The sequence below is a fragment of the Lytechinus variegatus genome, chromosome 2 (genome assembly GCF_018143015.1).
Source record: "Lytechinus variegatus isolate NC3 chromosome 2, Lvar_3.0, whole genome shotgun sequence".
NCBI classification, from domain to species: domain Eukaryota; kingdom Metazoa; phylum Echinodermata; class Echinoidea; order Temnopleuroida; family Toxopneustidae; genus Lytechinus; species Lytechinus variegatus.
This window is the reverse complement of record NC_054741.1, coordinates 6,325,759-6,332,061: the sequence shown is the minus strand read 5'-3', so window position 1 is coordinate 6,332,061 and position 6,303 is coordinate 6,325,759.

Here is a 6,303-nt window from a genome sequence, read left to right as displayed (position 1 = left end):
ATATTTCAGCTCGGACATCGAGCTTTCATTATTTTGTTTGATTTACAAATTGATTTTCGGAAAGTGCTCTGTAAAATGTCAGTTTTATTGATACATCAACATTTACAGTTCGCGTTGCGCGCTCGCGTTATTTAATTTGTCAAGTACCTGTTCTTTTCGGGTATTCCATGGAGTTCTCAAAATATCCCTTTTCAGGGTTGATTGTCAAAACCTTTCAGTTAACGCTGTGCACTCGCATTTTCATTGGTGAGTAATCATTACCTATACTGTAGTAATCCTATAAGAAACTACTTAAAATTTCCTTTTCATGACAGTTTATACAATAACAAAAGCGCTTAAAATATCCAGTTTCCAGGATTAATATCATCAATTTCCGGATCTCATTAGGTTTATCACATTCATAAATAAGATAGTAACATCATGAATTCCTAATAATTAAATTGCCATTTTTTCCGAAGGGAATATCGACAAGCATTATCTCGCGCTAAGGAAGAGTAAGATGAAGATCGTCACCATCTTTCATTGTGATGACAGTCCCAGTCCTAGGTCAAAATAATAATAATGAAAACGCGCTTTACGCTCGGTGCGATCTCTATCCACTTCACAATTTCCCCTAACAGTGCTTAAATTAGTGCTAAACTTTACCCCTTTTCAGATCGGTATATCAAATATTTTCTTCTCCCGCTCGCTTTAGTGATTTTCGTGATAAAAAATGTATTTAGAATGCCCAGATTCTAGGTCTTAATCATAGGTCTAAATATAAAACACGCACACGCATGTTTTTTGAGATTGGCAGCTTTTTTTAAATTATTATTTAAGGCATGTTTAGATGTCGCGCTCGCATTATTAATGTTAGGAAGATACCCAATAACCCATCCTTTTCATGAATTACAAAACATGAATAAAGTGTCCCGCTTTTAAGTCTAACTCTCTTTTTTTCCACTTGCGCTTCGCCCTCGCATTGTTTAGTTATATACCTATCCTGTTCATGATTGCAAAAAGTGTTTATGTCAATCTTTTAGGTCGTAATGTCAAAAAATTCGGCTCGCGCTTCGCGCTCGCATTATATGATTGTTGAAATATGTATCGCCTTCATGGCTAACTGCAAACATTCCTCAACAGATCCCTTTTCGATCAGACCAGAACGTATATCAAAAATTTCTGCTCGCGCTCGCAGTAATTACATACCATAGAGATATATACTAATAACGCAACCTAGTAATACATCTCCATGTTACATACGCATCTTGTTCAGGATCACATACATTGCCCAGAATATTAAATTTTTCAGGACAAAATGCATTGAATATCCAAAATTTTTGCACGCGCTTCGCGCTCGCACTATTAAAATAGGGCTTATGAGCTTATTAAATTTTCATGTTTTTTATATATAGCTAAGAGGTGACTGTTAGTACACCCCTTCAAAGAAAAAACAAAATCAACTTTTGGCGGCCGACAGGAAATATGCATGAGTGAAAAAAATTCGCCCCCCAATTATTGGTGAAAGCTGGATCCGCCCCTGCTCGATCGACCTAGTTTTGTTTGTTTGTTTTGGGTTTTATTCAACGCCTCTCGGTTATCTTCTTAATATTTACGATACGTCTATAATACGCATGGGGCCCGTTGCAAAAAGAGATGGGTTTAAACGCGACTAAAAAGAATGAAGTACAAGTCCCCAACACGCACGTCTCATTGGTTGATAATCAAGCGAAGTTTGATTTGTTCGTGTTTCGTTTGATCGAAACTCTTTCTGCAAGGGACCCCTCAATATATCGCGTTAACTCCCCCAAAGGGTTCCTGATTGTTCCTCTGTGTACAATAGATCTTGTATAAAAGGGCGTGGCTATGACATTTTCAACGAAGGCCTGCTTCGCATTCAAGTCCAAGAAAGGCGTCGAAAAGGGTCTTGTTTCAGGGACCCAGGCATCGCCAATGTCTTTTGGGAAAAGGGGGTTTCCTTTTCTGGAATATACACCGAAAATCGTTGATAGCATTTTTTTTATTCGTCACATCATCTAAGGTTGCAGATTTGGTTATGCGGATTACAGCAGTTAGGGGCGTAATATTTAACGTTTATTCATTGAGTCTCTTTTTTGTGTTTTACGGTGGATTATTCCATTGCATATTTCAGAAGAAAAAGACACTCGATCATAAGGGGATCAAATTAGTCGATTTTCACTCTCTATAAAATAATTGAGGGGATATATCCTCCACCCAAAGTTTATCAACGCTAACTTGAAAAAAAATTAAGTCAGCGACCGAGCGCAACAAAAATAATATTTGTCTGTCAATATTTTCAGTGTGAAGACGTGCTCCAGGTTGGGGCACTCCCGACTATGTTTAATACAAGAAGTCTTTTGCTTTCATTTCGGCGAGCGAGCAAATATAAACTTCTGTCTTTACACGTTTGGTCATAATTTTGTTGCAGTTCAGGGAGGCAAAGTCGTAAGACGGTGTCTATTCCATCTAGGTGACCGAACGTAAACTAAGAAAATGATAAATTCGTTCGATTTATAAATTACATAAAAACAACCTATTTACATGAACCCGTTTTATGATCACTTGCTGCAGGTCGCGTGCGCAATCCGTTTTGTATTCTTTTCTTGTTGGTAGGGGAGAGGGGTTCGAATGGCTTTCGTAACCTTATTATTTTTCTTTTGAGGGGCGGGGGGTATTTTTCTCAACTTTCCCTTCCTGTTCTATTCATTTTTCTTGGAGGGAGATGCAAAGGACTTTTGCCCCACAGAAAAATTGCATCCGATTCTTATTTTTAATGGGGGGGCCGCGGTTAATTAAGGCTTGTAAGTTAAGACCCTAATTTACCCCTTTCTTTCCTTTTAATTATTTCCCTTCTGTTCTTTCTTTGTTTTCATTTTATTTTCCTCTCTCATTCCTCTAACACCCAGCCATTTTCTCTCTATCTTTATCTCTCTCTCTCTCACACACACATACACATACTCCCTCCTCATTTGTATACACATCCACACTTTCTTCAATCTCTCTCACCCCCACATACCCTGTTTCCCTACCCCCATCTCCCACATCCCCCTCCTGAATGTCCTCTTGTCACCCCCACCCCCTCATCTTCTTGACTTTCAAAGGAGAATTAGAATGAAACCATAAATATACAAATAATGTTAAGGCTTTTCAATATTTTTCTCAATAATTTAATATCCTTACATAATCACAATAAAACAACAGTACCACTTAGTTAACAGCACATTGAAAATGCCTTCTAATACCAAAGGCGATATGTCTTCGGGCAGTTAGTCTGTCTGTCCGTCAGTCATTCCATCCAACTTAAGCAACATTTGGCGGATCAATTTTTAATTTGGTTCTTGTAATTTGGGAGTGACAATCTTATTGGTTTTATGGGTCATGAGGTCAAAGGTCACAGAATTCTTAACACACACATTGAGAATCTCCGGACTATTTGTGATAAAAGAAGTACCATTATAGTAATTGAATTTAAACCCTGCTCATGGACTCACACTGTCTTGACTACACAAAAAGATCTTATTCTTACAATGGCAGCTGCCAATGTTCACATTTTGACTCTTAATATTCTTCACTATTCAAAATACAATGTAATTGCAAGAGAGTCAGAGTTTAAAAGATAAGAGGAAAAAGAACACAGCTATAAAAAATGAGTATTTCTTCATTTTGAATTGCATTTTTCTATAGTTCTCAATTTCTTGTGGGAAGTGTGAACTGAATATTACTGGCAAGTGTAAACAGGCTTGAGTGTAAGTCATCACATTAAGTTGTATTAATTCAAAGGAATTTTACAATCAAAGGGGAAGAGGATAATGCTTTTATTAGTAGAATTATGATTGGGCACCCAACCAAAATAAAATTTCATGTGAAATCACAAAGTTCGTGAATAAGTTCATCCATATCTTTTTTGGGTAAACACATTCATATCATCAAGTAATGAATTGGATTAGTGACATGTACTCAAGGGGGGGGGGGGGGGCAAAATTTGGAATAGGCTTACAATGTTAACATCGTTTGCTATTAAACAACATAAACAGTCTGTTTATTGAGAAAGAAATATTACTGATGTGAAAAAAGATAATGTAACAGAAATTATGCATAGCAAGAATAATGAAGTTGTCATAAATCAACACTATGATTTCAGTTTCAGGACAAGCCAAGCTGAAGATCTTTGTCTAAATAATCACAAACTAAATGGATCATTGACTATATGTTGATTTATATGCCTCCCCCATAATGACCTCTATGACCTTTGAACTTGGCATTGTGACCTCAATCTACTCATATCATCCTCAATCACATGTGCAAACAGGAACCAAGATTGAAGATGATCTATCCTGAGATTCCTAATTTATCATGCAAACAAGGTAATTCATTGAATATAATGACCCCTGTAACATTTGGCTTGATACCAAAATCCACTTAGTAATATTTTGTCACTCTAATATGCATACATGAGCAAAGTATGAATTTGGACTCACAAATGCTTCACCTATTAATTGTGCAAATAAATGAGGTACATACATAGTTGTATACAAAGACCTATTATAATAACCTATAGTGACTTTAAAACATGATAGATAAGCATGCAGTACAGTAGGAGGAAACGGTACTAAACTTTTCCCACATTTTAGGTATACATGGCCCTCAAGAATACCATTAATAATGTTGCAATTCAATGCTAACTACAATGAAAGTCTAAGTTTAATTTTGATTGGCTGTTGAGTATTGGGACCTTGGGTGGTTATCATTGAATGTATCATATCAAATATGCAAATGGATCAACGATGAAATAAATCCATCATTGTGTTTGTTTGACTTTTCTTTTACTTTCTTATCATGAAATTGTTAATGAAAACATCTAACAATACAAAATGACGTCTGGAATGTGCACACAAAGGAATCTTGGAAGTAAAATTAAGCCAATGCCATTGTCTATGACAATACACAAAAACTTAGACATCAAATGAACTTATAAATGTTTGTCGATAATGTTATTGTTATATGCAAGCTTACATCAAAATTGATCCATACTGACATTCATCTATTCATTCAATTTAATTTCTTCCTCTCTTGATTTGGTACAAAACAATATTGAGTGATTAGTGTTATTTGCACTTGAAAATGAGTAGCACAGACCTAAACACAAACTACTCATTGTCATAGAGACTCTTTATTCAGACTTTTTAGCTGTGGAAGTAGTCGTCCTACTTCAGACCTAAACATGTCAATGTCGCAAATTGGATTACCTGTCAGATCTAAATTTTGAAGATTTGGACAGGCTACCAGGGGCTCTATGTGTATGAGAGAAGAGATATCTGAAAATATGGAGTTAAGAAACTATTTCAATTGATCTACATATTTGTTGAGTGGATGGTTGCATCATCATCCTCCTCCTCCTCATCATTATAATCATCCTTATCATCATCATTCATCATCATCATCCTTATCATCATCATCCTTATCATCATCCTCATCCTCATCATCATCATGACATAATCATCATCCTTATCATTATCTATGTCACCACCACCACCATCATCATCAAGATCATCATACCGTAATTATCACAACCACTTGCATTACCATCATAGCATCATCGATTCATTATCACCACCACCACCATCATCACCACCACCACCATCATCATAATCATCAACATCATCAACATCATCATCATCATCATCATCATCATTTTCATCACCATCATTATCACCATTATCTTTATCTTCATCATCTTCTTCATCTTCGTTGTCACTATCATCCTCCTCCTCATCATAATTACCATCCTGGGGCCCGTTTCTCAACACCGTCATAAGTCTAACTTCTTGACTAAATCGGAGATAGTGAGCTACTTGTCCGCTAACCGTTTCACGAAGCCCTCTTTACCAAGATCGGGTACAACAACCTCACTAAATATTTATGACACCTCCGAACCTGTCACAACTTCTTTCTTAATGACGTAGTGGCATCACGTGGGTAGACTATGACATGCAAAAGTGCCTAGAAATGTGAAAATTATAATCTTACGTAATCAATCATAGATGTTGAAATTACATCCAAAAACAAGTTGGATAATGCATTCTATGATCATTGTAATACAAAGAATCTACAAAAACTGTTGGTAATACTCCACAAAACCATTCATTTTGAAATAGTAAAATAATTTAATTGATAAAGATTCTACCACGTCAGGCCATCCATAAATGGACTCGTATTTGTCATTTTCAGACCCCTATTAACATTTTGATAAATTCTATCTCAAATTTATGCATAGAATTTGTCAAATCGTAAGTTTCAGTATCT